At 33.3% G+C, this 16,470-nt stretch overlaps 1 protein-coding gene across 7 annotated transcripts in view; it reads left to right on the forward strand.

Moving 5' to 3' along the window:
* fru (sex determination protein fruitless) overlaps positions 1-16,470 on the forward strand; it is a 300,477-nt gene that overhangs the window by 217,713 nt on the left and 66,294 nt on the right. The gene's annotated exons all lie outside the window — the stretch shown is intronic.

Below are 16,470 nucleotides of genomic sequence, written 5' to 3' on the forward strand. Positions count from 1 at the left end.
TTTTATGCCCAAATTTTTTTTAATTTTTAATATACATAATTTTCATATACAATATGTATTTCAAAATAAATATAATATATGGTAACCTTGTCCGAAAAAGCTCATAGAAAGATCATTTCAGTTATATTATATTTTATAGTTGGTATCAGGCGTTTTGATCCTCGGACAAAATATCCCCGACAGAATATCCCCGACAAAATATCCCCTTGACACAATGTCCCACACACACAGTGCGGAAAGAAGTTTGACGCGATTTAATTATGAGCACCACGGTGTTGGACCGACCAGGGTTACACATTAATTATTCATATTATTTCAATCGTTCTTATAGTAATACTAATTATAAAAAAATTAAACTTTTGTTGATAATTTTGTGAAAAAACATTTATTAAAGATCAATTTCTCTTACTTGATAATACATTTACGTATTTATTTATGTTTTTGTTGTACAATGCTTAATCTGTGAATTATGTTTTTATGTGTTAATTAATTTTGTATTCGTTACTCTGATAAATTAAAATTTTTATTATTGAATTGCGCCAAATGTTGAAATAACTATTGTAATACAATTTTATTAATAAATTCAAGCTTACATTTGTAAGTAATTGTTAATTCATTATTATAACTGATAGTTTGTTATCAAAAATTTTTATTGTAGTATTAATTGTCGGGGATATCGTGTCAAGGGGATATTTTTTTTTTCCGGGGATATTTTTTCCGGAGATCAAGAATCATGGAACCTTTATAGTTACACTAGTTCACTAAATATTGCTTTCAAAGTTAAGAAACATGTATGGCAACACTATTTAAAAACTACAACAACTAACTAGAAACTATAATAAGAAATCTGGTAACCCTTATCAAGTTTATTTTAAGGATGAATTGGTAGTTACATATAATATTAATGTAACATCCCATCAACTTACCATATTTGTCATAAAAATTAGGTGGAAATTCGTGATCACTCTCATAGGACCTCTTAAAGGCATAAGCTTCGTCAAACATCCGCTCTACCCACCTACCTTATATTTACAGGAGTAATTTATCAAATTTCTGATGCAAAGTAAATAAAAATGAAGCAACTCCTTTCGGAAAAATTGTGATCAAAAAATTTAACTAATTTAGAAAGATCTTTTAATGTGGAATTTTTTTATGTAAAGCAAAAAACAAATACATAGCAACTCCATTTAGCTTATACTTATATAATTGTAACTAATTTGGTGAGAAGGTAATGTTTTTAGTTAAATCAGTAATGTGGCATATTTTTCGGAAAAAGTTAATAAAAACTAAAAACAAAAACTATTCATAAACATTGTAACATTATGGATATCCACTTCTGAAATATCTTATAAAGTAAGGAGTGCTGTCCACAAGGACTCAATTACCTCTGAACGCGCCATTTTGGTAAAATTGGTTTTAAAGTTAAGTAGCAATGCAAATATAAGTGAATGGCAATTCTGCTCATAAATACTTTCATGTGTATATATTACATACATTTTTTAACGGTTTTTTATAGTTAAGTACAGAAGCCAAAAAAATATATAGCAACCCTGTTCATAAATGGAAATTTATAACTAATTAAAAAATAATATGTATGTAACTTTATTTAGTTACTAATTAGTAAGCAAACTAAGATCTTTTAAAGTAATAAATATATTTGCGACTCTGTTTATAAATATTTCCATGGAACTTTATAACGAATAAGAAAACTTAATATGTCATTTTACTTACTTACTGTGTGAAAGTGATTTTTGAAGCGTCATCTAATACTAATAATAATTTTCCATAATTAACAATTCATGGCAACTCTATTCAGGAATTTTTGCTTGTAAAAAGTGTATTATATAATATTAAATAATTATTTGTCAGGTTATCTACAACAGGTGTACTACCTGACGTTACTATTAATCTGTACACCACTGTAAATCTGTAAATGGTATAGCATTATGAAAAAATGTACAATACCTTTGAAAGAACATATGCCAAAGCAATTATTTTATTTATTTAAACATTAAAATTTTACAATTTCTCCCAAGTCATATTTTCTAATACGACAGCTGTGCCGCTGATTGTTGCTGTTGTGCGTCCTGTTGGATGGCGATAACGTTTTTCGAGAGCACAACACACTTCTAAGTACTTATGTATGTATGTGTACATGTTTATGATGGTACGTTTGTGTGTTTGTTAGCAAAATTAGCGCTGAACTAGTAAATCAAACGTTGAAGTGTATAACATAGAGGCAGCCGAAAATCGTTTGACGTCACGCACAAAAATAAAAAAACCAAAAGCAAAAAGAACCAAAAAACAAAAAACGGCAGAGAGAAGTTAAAAAGCAAACAACCTATCCGATGAGGAAAGTTTGTTACACAATTTGGCAAATGAAAGACAATGACAAAAATTGTATGCCTCTGTGATCAAGTATAAAAAAACGTACAAATATAAATATCAATAAAAATGTTAGCAATTTTTTCATAAATATTTATGGTATATTATATAATGTAAATAGTTCATATGCATATATATATATATATATGTGTGTATGCTTGTATGTATCTATGTGTGTCTACACTCAAAGGCACGAGCTAGATTTGTTATAATTGATATAAAATTCGTATACGCTGCATATACACGCATACATACACACATACATATATTTTACGTTAATTTAGTTCGACCATGAGTGTAGCCGGCGAATGCGATTTTGTCAACAGAAGTATACATATATATGCTGAAACTAGGGTTATATATTTTACATATATATAATTGGTCAGGATGGCGAGACGAGTTGAAATCCGGGTTACTGCCTGTCTGTCCGTCCGTCCGTGTAATGTATGTAACTTGAGTAAAAATTTAAGTATTTTGATGAAACTTAGTACACATGATCCTTATCAGCATAAGAAGTATGGTATTGTAGGTGGACGTAGTCGGACCAACGTCACCCCCACAAAATCCCATTAATCGAAAACCTAGAAATTGACATAACCAAGCAGCAAATTAAAATACAAAACTAGAGTTTGGTACAACAAATCACATGGGGAAACCACATATCTTCGAAACCGCTTGACCAATTTCAACCAAATTTGGTACATAACTGTATCATTTCAATACTACACACTACTACAGTACAGGCTAATTCGGACTACAACCATGTCTACTTCTTATATATCACAATTTTAAATTCTATATGATTCTTTCACTTTCCGGTATACAAATCATAAATATACATATATGTATAAAACTTGACACAAATAGTGTCTTTGAGAAATATCTCATCAAACTAACGGAAAAATAGTTTAACAAATAATATCAGAGAGAATTTGTTGTAATTAGTGCAATGCAAAGAAAGAGAGAAAGAAGTTAGCAAAATTAAAACTAAGAGTGCGTTTATACGTATATGTGGCACTGTATTAGAGTTGTAGGAAAAACGCTTTAAAGTTACGGTTTAGACACTAAAAAATGTAAGATGAAGCATTCATAAGCGAGGTATAAAAATGTCATGATTTTAATTGTCATTTCAGCACATTTGACTTATCTGACACACTTTTCAAAATTAAAAAGACTTTATTACTTTCTCTTAAATCTTAGCTGTTGAAATTTTTGGTTATGTTGCCGAGCAGTTTTAGATTTCAATACACTCTTGCCTTTTCTGACTCTGCTAATTCCGCACGTATGCGGATTGCGTCCCTCCTAGACTCTAATACATTTAAATGTAAAAGAAGTCGGTTCCTGAAACGAGAACATCTTCAGATGGGAAAGATGATTGTACGGCAAATAGAACACCTCCTCCGATTCTGTTCAGTCGATCACATCTAAACATTTGAAATTCGCTGTTTAAAATCTCATTATCAATAACGTGAGGCCTTGGTCATGTTTCTGCAAATCCAATTATATGGATATTAAAATTGGAATTGTTTAAGTGCAAGTTGGTTAATTTTGTATTAAGACCTCTAACATTTTGATAATAAATGCTTAACGAATTTAAACCAATCAGTTTTTTATATCGGTGGTTGCTTTTGGTAATTTAACAATGTTTTCCTCAGTATGATTTCTAAGTTTAGACTTAAATTCGCCTTCAAATGTTATGCATTTATTCAAAATAAAAATTAAAAACCGAAGGATAAATTAGAAAACCCTATTCCCCCTGGATGAAATTCAGCAAGCATTTAAGATTTTCAAACTTCCGGTTGGCCTTATACCATAAAAACCAATCACTACGAAATATATCTTAGCAAAATCAACTGAACGTATAATATTTAATGTCTATAGTTTAGCACCGAAATGCGAATGCGAATACAAATTTGTCTCTACTCCCATTTACTACATATGTATATATATTATATATTGATTTTCTTTATTCCAACAAACCGTATGACGAACAAGTCGTTCAGTGTGTGAGTTATATATTATTTATAAATTATAAATATGTTAAATATATATTTATAAAATTGCTTGGAAATACAATATGCTCTTAAGAATACCTCAGCCATGTCAAAATTATCTGTTTTTATCTGCTCTCAATATAGCCTAAAAAATGTGGTATACTTTAATAAAATTAAATGAACACGTTTTCTTAAAAATTATGTGGCTTACTGCTGAATATGAACGAAATTCTAAACCTTATATGCTTAATATAATGAATTGCGATCCTCTGGTTAAGTTTGCACATCTACTCCTTACACTAAGTTTAGCTTCTTTAATTGAGTTTATATCACATATTTTTCATTTAAGGATGATTTTAATATAATTTTCGTTGACGCTAAGTAAAATATAGTAAGATATCTAAGTGAATCTATGACATTCAATATAAGTTAATAAAATACCAAAATGGATTGTAATTTCGTTGAACAGTGAATGTTGAATTCTTTCGCTACATTTTGTAATATGAAATTTTGAAAACACTTGAAGGTATTTAGCCGGCTTTGATCTTTGCAAGTTGGAAGAGTATAAAATGTTCGGTTGTACTCGAAATTAGCCCTTCGCTACTTGTTATTAGCACACATTGTGTGCTTTCCACCTATTAGAAGGGCAAATGCCCACAACTACTCCCCAACTGTGCTAACAAACAGCACACACAGCATAGGAATGAAAATAAATGCTGTAGTTAAATAAAAATACAAAAAAAAACTATTCGCCAAAACATTGTAATAAGCTCCGCACTATTTTCGGTTATTCGCGCGTGTGTGCGAACTTTATCTTTACAGCGCGTAGATAAAGTACACGAGTGCCCCCGACGCCGCCAACACCCGCTTATTCATTCGCTAGCAGCGTGCCTACCAAAAATCATATATCATTAATGTGTCATTGTTGTATTTTTTGCCTTGTCTCCTCTATGCCATCGCCACCCACTCGTTCTATGTATCACCGCCGTTGTGTGAGCTTACACATGTCGCCGCATGTTGTTTTTACTTTTGCCGGTGTTCTCCTCATGTGTACGTAGTTAAAATTATTCTATTGTTTTTTTATACTCTCGCAAACTGTTGTTACAGAGTATAATAGTTTTGTTCACCTAACGGTTGTTTGTATCACCTAAAATTAATCGAGTTAGATATAGGGTTATATTTATATAAATGGTCAGAATGAAGAGACGAGTTGAAATCCGGGTGGCTGTCTGTCCGCCCGTGCAAGCTATAACTTGAGTAAAAATTGAGATATCTTTATGAAACTTGGTAGACATGTTTCTTGGTACCGGGAGACGGTTGGTATTGCAGATGGGCGTAATCGGACCACTGCCACGCCCACAAAACGCCATTAATCAAAAACAAATAAATTGCCATAACTAATTTCGCTGGAAGCAAATGTTTTTAGCACTTCTATTGACGGTGTGAAAATAGTTGAAATTGGGTGGCAACTCCGCCCTTTCCCCATATAACGGTACGGTTAAAAACTACTAAAAGCGCGATAAATCAAGCACTAAACACGCCAGAGACATTACATTTTATCTCTGGGGTGGTATGAGAGGACTTTATAGGAACCGCGTTCAAAATTAGACAGTGGGCGTGGCACAGCCCACTTTTAGGTGAAAACCCATATCTTGAGATCTGCTTAACCAATTTCAACAAACTTCGGTACATAACGTATATTTCATAAATCGGACTACAACCACGCCTATTTCCCATATAACACCATTTTCAATTCCATCTGATTCTTTCACTTTCCACTATGCATATCAAGCAACAATGATTATATCGGGATAAAACTTTGCGTGAATAATACGTTTAAAGTATGCCACCTTGTGACCAAAAATTGTCTAAATCGAACAAAAACTGTTCAAGCCCCTAAGTACTAAATATGTGGACCCCAGTGCCTATAGTTGACCTTCTACCGAAAATATCAGTCAATCCACAAAGAAATCTCAAACGAGTATACCATTTGACTTTGCGAGAGTATAAAATGTTCGGTTACATCCGAACTTAGCCCTTCCTTACTTGTTTTTGGTTTGTTGTTGAACGCAATTGCGTGTTCTCTCACTTATGATATCCGAAGATCTTTCTGTCTCGCTCTCTAGCTTTCAGATGCTTATCGCGAAAGAAGATTTCGCACTCCTCTTTTGGTATTCAAAAATATACCTTCCACTTCTTGCTTTTGTTCATAAACCTAAAAGGAAACATCAGAAACCCTATAAAATGTATCATTAAATGATGAACATAATGAGTTGATTCGACTTGGCCATATCCGTATGTCTGTCCGTCCACACATTTTTTCCTCCCGGAACCGCCGATATCGGACCACTATATCGTATAGCAGCCATACAAATTGGTTGATCAAAATCAAGGTCTTGTATGGAATATTGTTTTATTTGACAAGAATCTCACTAAATTTAGCGAGCGATATTATATAATATATATAGTACAATCTTCGAAGAAATGATTCAGATCGAACCACTATAGCATATAGCTGCCATACAAACTGATCGATCAAAATCGATATAAAGATCTCCTTGTACCCTTTTATGGTATTATAAATACACCTATGAAGAGTACTATAGTTAAGATTCATCCGAAGTTACCGTTTTTTTCTTTTTACTAACGATTAGTGTTAAAACATAGTAGAAATAAGGTAGATCATTGAGGGTTACAAAGATATCGAATCAGCTCCATCACAGAAGTATACATACCTCTGAGTCTATGATCATAATCTACTATCTAGCCTGGCAGTGTACATGACACAAGAATATGTAATATTTGCGGGGTGTTCTCAAAAACTTCTGAACTAGGATTGCAATAGAATGCACTATGCAACACCGAAATCTGTTCACCAGAACTTTTAGCTAGCAACGAATTAGAATTGTGCACTGCTTTGGTTTAGTGAAAGAACGGTTCAACAATTTAAAAGAACTGAAAATACAAAAAAATATAACAGTTTTGCCTTTCCAGGGCACTGCGGATACATAAGGTGTTAAGCGCCACCCAAAAGATCCACTGAAGTGCCGGAGTACTTATTTGCACCTTCTTGTAAAACTTTTCGGCCGTCATTTTCTGAAAAACATTAACAAATCTGGAATAAATATATGCACATAAATAAAATTGTTATCTTCAACTGCAACATCAAGCGACTCTAAACTCTCTTTCACCATATTGGCAACTGCTTGCAGCAAATGAAGCACCTGCGACTCTGTCCAGCGGTCAGTTGGGTTAATGCGTTTTCGTTTTTGGTTTTTGCTATGAGTTCTATAATAGGTATAATAGTTAGAGTAGAAATTAATTCAAATATTAATTTTTAAGTTTAATGCTTACCTCTTCCACTTTGATTTGGCAGGGTTGCATTCATACCCTCGTAAGTTTACGCACATTTCTTGCACAACGAATTTGCTAAGTAAATTTATCCGGTGTGCGTAAATGAATTTTCATACAAATTTTGACAAGTCATTTACGCAATGGTAAACTTATATGGCTTACGAGACTTTTATCTATTTAAATGAATACCCATGGTAGAAATAAGGTAGATCATTAAGGGTTACAGAGAAATCGAATTAACTCCATCAATCTAAACTAATAATGCCTGATATTAGTATCAGAAGCCGCTTCGACTTAAATCCCATTGGTTGTTAGTGAAAATCGCCAAAGATGTGTAACCTCGAACGACTTGAAATTCTAGCATTGGAAGGAATGAGCTGTATTTACTCATAAAATTTCTGTTGGTAACCTTCATACAAGTATGTACATTTGTAGGGGAAACTACTACCAAAAGAATTTTAAATTCTTATGAGAATTGCTTTATGAGTTATGTAATTTTTCAGTGGTTTCACATATCTCTATTTGATATAGTAATTTATATTTACTTTCCCTTATTTTCAGGTAAGCATCCCTTAAAATTTATCACTTGATGTAAATCGTTTACACAATTGGCTTTGTAAGTAATCATATAAGCACACACGTGTCTCTTTGATTAGTTTCGTGAATAAATACATATATGTATATTATTAATATGTATATAAGTAAAATATATTTTATTTGCTAATTTTATATGGCTTGTTTACTGCAACGATTAAGGATGAAAACTTCTAGACGTACCATTTATTATTTTAATTTATGTAGCTTTCATCAAAGAATGAGATGTAAACCAAATACCAACACAAGAACGTATACAAAACCGGTTCAACAGAATAAATGGGAGTCAATTCAGCATATAAAGAGCTGACACAACCTTCCTCTCTTCAGTTATCCATACCCAACGCCTCTCATGACATATGTATATATTATTTGCAGTGAAGATATAATATGACATAAAGCGTCATTAAATCTACTTTTACAACCTGAACAGGGTATATTAAGTTTACAACGAAGTTTGTAAGACCCAGAAGGAAATGTTGGGGGTTGTAGTAATAAACTTCGTCTGCTGTATAAACAGGAACTGGTCCCTCAGTTTTTGAGATATCTATATGAAATTGTGGACATGGCCCTTTCGTTTGGAAATCACGAAATTTGGAATAGATTATTTTCAAATTATCTTGTTTTAATGGAGTTAATGCATAGTATCAGTAAGGATGGTAAATTATTATAATGCTTTTATTAGTTTCACCTGTATGTTTGTAACTTTTATCAATGCAAGCGATAACTTGAGTATAAATTGCTATCTATAATCTTGCTGAAACCTTATACATATGTTCCTTAGCACCCGGATCACTATCACGCCCACAAAATATCATTAAAAGAAAACGTATAATACTATGTTCGCACCGAATTGAAATCCTCTTGAAAACACAATTTGTGGATTGTGGAACCAAAGTCGTTTTGACCGACATTGTGCGTTTTCGATGAGTTTTCATTGACAGTTCACACATCTATTTGTTTACATTTGGTTGGTATTGCAGATGGGCGTAATCGGACCGCTGCCACGGCCACAAAACGCCATTAATCAAAAACAAATAAATTGCCATAACTAAGCTACGCAATAAGATAGAAGACTGTTATTTGGTACACAGGATCTCATTAGGGTGGGGCATCTGCAGTTAAAAGTTTTTTTTTTTAAGTGGGCGTGGTCCCGCCTCTAATAGGTTTAATGTGCATATCTCCTAAACCGCTAATGCTATAATAACAAAATTTACTGGAAGCAAATGTTTTTAGAACTTCTACCTACAGCGTAAAAATAATTGAAATCGGGTGGCAACTCCGCCCACTCCCCATATAACGGTACGGTTAAAAACTACTAAAAGCGCGATAAATCAAGCACTAAACACGCCAGAGACATTAAATTTTATCTCTGGGATGGTATGAGATGACTTTATAGGAACCGCGTTTAAAATTAGACAGTGGGCGTGGCACAGCCCACTTTTAGGTAAAAACCCATATCTTGGGATCTGCTTAACCGATTTCAACCAAATTCGGTGCATAGCATTCTTCTCATATTTCTATGTTATAGTGCGAAAATGGGGAAATCGGACTACAACCACGCCTACTTCCCATATAACACCATTTTAAATTCTATCTGATTCTTTCACTTTCCACTATGCATATCAAGCAACAATGATTATATCGGGGTAAAACTTTGCGTGAATAATACGTTTAAAGTATGCCACCTTGTGACCAAAAATTGTCTAAATGGAACAAAAACTGTTCAAGCCCCTAAGTACTAAACATGTTGACCTTCTACCGAAAATATCAGCCAATCCACAAAGAAATCTCAAACGAGTATACCATTTGACTTTGCGAGAGTATAAAATGTTCGGTTACATCCGAACTTTGCCCTTCCTTACTTGTTGTTTGTTTTGTTTTTTTCTGAGTCATTGCGGACCATAAATCCGTCATAGCTGAAAATTGTTAGTTATGACTGAAACGCTATCAGAAGTGAATAATTCTTTTGCGCAGTAGATAATATACTTTTAATCAAAATTAGTTATAATAATATAATTAAATATAAAAATGAATGCAACAAAAAATATTATATAATAAAATATGAAAATATAAAAATAAATTTTCACTTGATGCCATCTCCTCCTCTCAATAGCTCTGCGTACGTCTTTCTCCAATCAGTGGAGAGTTCTGAATTTAAAAATGCAAATGTAAATTAACAGTACTGACATATCAAATGAGAGTGTATTGGTGAACCCATCAGCAGTTTCTTGTAGGGTACGTTTAGGACAATTATGGAATGTAAACAAATTGTCAACTGACATTTAGGGCTGGCAAAATTTGTCTTCTAATACTATCGATTAAACTAGAGCAGGCACCGATTATAATGAGTGGAATGTAAGTTTTCAAGGGGTTTTCAGCGCGAAAACTGTTTTTTCGTTTGACAGATTTTGTATGGATGAAAACACAAGTTTTCGCGTGAAAACCTCTTTTGTCTATGAAAACACGAATTTTGTGTTGGTACGAACATAGTATAAGGTATCATAACTAAACACTAAATTAGGATACCGTACTGTAATTTGACACTAGGGATCGCGGCAACAAGGGACACCTACTGGCTGAAATTTAAAAGTGGTCATAGCCCACTAGTCAATTTATATAAGGAATTATTTTTCACTTTTTGGTTTTTTATTTTTGTAAAACTATATTTATTTCTATATCATTTAGTAGGAAACGTGTTCTACATGATTCTGAAAATTAACCAAAAATTTACAAAAGTCAAAATTACGTATTTGTATGTAACAGAAATAGCGCCCTAACACCTTCGTACGAAATACCTATAGTTGCTGTGGTAGACACCATAAGCCTACTGTATCTGCCCCCAAAAACAAGAAATGGGAATGTCGAAAAATTACGCACACAAATGCACATATGTACGTAGATACATATATATATTTTGAACACCACCTACGCCAAGTTTTCTTTGAATTCACCGCAATTTAGTACAGATAGTAATAATTTAATTTAACAGTTGTGCTCCTTTCAAGGCGGTTCAGTCGAATTTTTACCGGCCGAGTAAAACTTTAAGACGTTCATTCAAGAAATTCGCATTTCATTTGATATATCTACATATGTATAAGTATATGTATATGTACACATATGTATGTATGGTAGTTAGTAAGTCGATCTTTATTCTTGTTGCTGTTGCTGCTGCTGTTAAGTTGCTCACTTGTTTGTCTATTCTAAATTTAGGTCATGCTAAACACGCTGACAAATACAAAATGTCATTGTAATTGCAAATAATATTTGTTTTTGTATTTTGTTTAATTCTCCTAGTTTTCACCTTATTTTACCTTATTTTTTGTTGTTGTTGTTGTTTGGTTTCGTTGATATTTTGTTTTATTTTTTGAATATTTTGAAATTTCACTTGCTCTCATTTCCAAGTTCTGAGTAATTTTTCAAATGTTCAAAATTATTTGTATCTAGTGAACATATGTATGTTTGTAGTATTCATAAATGCTAAATTTTATTTCAAATAATTTCTGCTAGCTTTGTGATGATTTTGAATATGTGCAAAATTTAACATTTTCAAAATTTTACTTATACACCTACGTTCCCGCTGGGTTCCTTAATATTATTTATTTATCTTTAAAATTACTTACAAACGACTAATGGATTCATCCCCAGTCTCTCTCAATGGGTTTGAATAAACATTTCCCAATACTGATGAAGATGGATATTGTTATTAATAGTTTGAAAAAGTTGATTATATGGTAGAACGAGCGATCGCACTGAAGCCAGCGAAGCACTAGATATAAATTAAATTTTGTTTTTATAAACATCTCGATATACACTCACGACATCTATAGGCAGCATCGATTCGACCTTTTCTCTGCTCGCTATCTTCAGGTGATGTTCTCTTGTCAAAAACTTTACACACAAAAGCAACAACAACAAAATTGAATTTGATACAAGAAACCGCTCCCTTTTTTATACCAAGTTTTGCTCTACAGAGTTTAGACCAGTTTTACTAATGTGAAGCGCTCAAAAGCTCAGTACCTGCCAAATGTGACAATACAAAGAATGTACTAATTGGTTTTAAAAAATTAGGCTTAATATCGAAAATAATTGTTAAAAGTATACATAAGGCTTAATCAAACCTCGAAACCAAGAATTTGTTATTTGGCCTTTAAATAAACATTTCTCCACAAATGGGAGAAACTTTACACAACTTTGCATGCATCAGAGAACATATAAACGCATCGCTGCACCATAAATGCTGCCAATCCGTTTGAGCACCTGGCATAGTTTGATCGATTCGCTACTCTATAACCTTTAGCGTATCGAAAGCAACTAGTATTAAATTTAAGGGGTATAACCATTCGTAAATTGATTACAGTTGTTTGTTCGATTCTGCAAGAATTCGCGAATCGAACACAGCTTATATCTAACTAGTCGTGCTAAACTATTTTACGTATAACTGAGCAATGAACTTTAAAATTCGGATTATGAAACTTAAACTATTTTTTTATACCCTGAACAGGATATAGTAAGTTTGCCACGAAATTTGTAACTCGGAGATCCTATAAAGTATGTTTGTATATAACTGATCAGCTGTGTCGATTTAGCCATTTCACTCAGTTTTAGAAATATCAAACTGAAACTGTGCCCACGTTCTTTTTTTTCCCAACAACCTGATCATTTGTCAGAAGCTCCGATATTGGATATATCGATGAAAAGGGCTCGATCAAACTCAAGATAAAGTATTCTTTGTACTCTTTTATGCAATAAAAAATTCACCTGGGAAGAGAATTGGCATTTTATGTTATTGACATAACTGTCTTTGGCATAAATATTTGGAATGCATATTTCAAAAAAAAAGTGTTTGGAAAATTAAAAGATTTATAATAAAATATTCTCGACAGAAAATATGTACTTCTGCAATTAACGGAATAATAAATATTTTATAGACTGCGCTCAACCAAAATATAACTAATTTGCCTTACACAATCAACTATGCACCATCTTAAATCGATTTCCGCAACAAATAACATTTAAGTTCCTTAAAACACACACACATTTACAGCATCAAACAAGTACCGAAATTGACAAATTTAATCGCCAGAAGTTACGTCTTTAAGCAACGGCAAAAATTAGCACGCTTAATTGCCACAAAAGCTGCAACAACTTTCAGTTGAGAAACACAGCTGCACAACGCACACAAATATACCCAGCAAGCCAACATACAAACATACACAAACGCACTTACAAATGAAATCACTTGTCGCCACTGAGCAAAGCGGCAATTAGCCACATTACACTGTACACCCTGCACACCGTGCACCGCCGGTGCACCACCAACACCAGCGCTTGCCGCTCAATCAGCCGCTGTTTGGCAATCCGCCGCCTTCGTCGCCACTAAATGACAACTAACGGCCACCAGCGAGTGTTGTACATTTATTACTCATAATTCCAATATTTGTACAGCACATATGAGCACAGGCTGAAAATATTGTTGTTGATGTTATTCTGGTTAGTGTTGTTGTTGTTATGATTGTTGGAAATTTGCGTACGCGTAGGCGTTGCACACGTCTGTTGCAGCAAAGTTGCAGTTGCATGCCCCACACCCGGCACTCGCATCGCCGACGCAACTTGTATTTGCTCGCCCTCTCTTGGGCATTCAGTCGGTGCGCGGCATGCCGCTTTTGGCAGAGTGGGTCAACGCATCGAAATGCCAGCCGTCAGCTATTCATTACAAATTATTACAATACACTTTTTTGGAGAGTGCGCAAGTGTGGGTGTTGCTCTTGTTTTTGTATTCACATTTTTGTTGTTGCTTTTATTAAAGTGTTTTTGTTGCTGTTGCTCATTCATCAACTGTTGCTAAGTCTGCTTTTACATTGGGACTCAAAAGAGTCTCATTTTTTTCAAATTTTCTTTTGGTGTCGCTCTGTGCATTCACACGGTCAAAAAGAGTCCAGCAACTCGAGTCTAGTTTTTCTGCATTCCTTTTCACAAAATTTTCGTAAATATTTGTGCGGTTCGACTACGCAACACTTAGAGCGTGTTGCATATCTTATTTGTATGTTAGGATGGTGGTCCCACATTTTGCTTGCTATGAATTAGCATGAATGTGGTAGATCAATATGCATAATACCTACCCGCTTAATAGTTTCAAAGAAATACTTAAGGGAATTCCCTAATACACCAGAATGTATTGAATATCCGCTACTACAGGAATTTCCTAATCTTTAATGATTAAAAATTCATAATTTCTTTACTCCATAATCTATATCTTAATTTTCTCCTTATTTACAATTTTTCAAAATATTTCTATTGTTCTATTCATATATATTTGCATATTACATACAAAAAAAAGATAACAGAATTCAAATTTGCGAACGAATTCATTTGAAACCGAGCGCTCTTGCAACCGTTCAAAGGATTTGAAAGTGAAAAGGATTGCTGAAAAGGGTAGCAGCGAGCTGTTACGAACAAGAACACAAAGCGTGCCACCCGAACACAAGTGGCACGGTCCCTTCGTCTTTCCTCGTCGTCCCCTAGCCCACAATAAACTGGTTTGAGACTCTTTTGAGTCCCAATGTAAAAGCGGACTAACTAGACTAAGACTAATTCTCTCTTTCTTCTCTAACTAAACCTAGTGTGATGTGTGCATGAGCATATGTACATATACAAGTATATATATATATATACATGTGTGCGTGAAATGATTACATGACGCTCGAACTAACTTTTCTATTAAATATTGGGATTTGTTTTGTATTTGTAGTGAAAATTATTATTTATCCTATCAAAATTGGCGATTTATGAATAATATACATATGAACAACAACAAAAAATTCATTCGCTAGAATTATAAGTCGTTCGCAAACAGACCGAAAATTGTGGATCAGGTAGCCCGTCTAAAGGTATTTTCTTTATAACACTTATTATATAAATTAACCCATTTATATAATATTAAATGTTTTTTAGTTAGTCAACGCAATTATTACTTTAGAGCTGATAAAAGAGTTTGCGGTGACTTCTGTATGAAATAATTGAACAAAGTATGGACATACCAAATTAAACTTCACGAAGTTAAGTTTTCGTTTAGAACACACTACGAAAAATTGCACAGGGGACTTATCCCCTATATATATAGTCCTAGTCCCTACTAACAATTAAATACTTAATTGACAATAAAGAACGGAATTTGCCGTAATTGACTGGCAATTAAGTACTAATAGGCAATTTGAACAAAGTATTTAAACATTAGAATATATATTGGAAATTAAGTATTTATTGACAAATAAATTATTAATATAACAAATTAATTTGAAGAGCTTATTTGGACCTAATTGTTAATCAATAAATACATCCCCAATCGACTGGAAATGAAATACTAATTGACAATTAAGCAGTTGAAGAGGGTCTTTACCCCGAATTTCCAGTGTACTAATTGAAGATTTGAAGATCTGATACCTAATTGTCAGTCAAAAAATACAATATAATTAAAAACTAACTGACTTAGGCACTTGAACATGAAATTTATCCCTAATCAACTGAAAAATAATTTATCATAATATGTCTCTCCGTTTTTATATTGTACTTAGTTTAGAGGGAAAATAAGAATTTGGCTACAAAAATACGATTATCTGCCAACCGGAACCACTCAAGCAATTAGCGTTTAGCTATTTTACTTCTTTCAAACACGAAACTCTGCGGGTTTGCTTGAAAAGATTACGTAAAAGAGTGAAAATTGTCAATCCAAGCACTCGATATAAAGCCGGACCGCGTTCATGCACTTAGTTTTACCGATTCTGTGCAGGAAGATGAACTTCTAGACCACTGTCAACTGAATGGAGCTTTGTAACAAAAGAAATGCGTCGAAATTTGCTATAATATTTTGCATTAACGAAATATCATTTCACCGATGATTTTTTAAGTTTAAATACCATTAAACTTTACTAGTTTAGAGGCCGAATGAATCAATTATAAAGTGAAGAATAAGTGACAAAAAAATTACATGCAATTACCCGGCAACAAGTGTTAACCTTAGTAATGTTTGGAATTTCAACCTTCGTATTTCCCTGGAAATTATAAATGTAAAAGGCAAACATTCGCACACACACATACCCTACAGATAGTCAACAATAGACCATGTAATAAATCCCAAGTAACT

Source organism: Bactrocera oleae, chromosome 2 (genome assembly GCF_042242935.1).
Source record: "Bactrocera oleae isolate idBacOlea1 chromosome 2, idBacOlea1, whole genome shotgun sequence".
In the NCBI taxonomy this organism is placed as follows: Eukaryota; Metazoa; Arthropoda; class Insecta; order Diptera; family Tephritidae; genus Bactrocera; species Bactrocera oleae.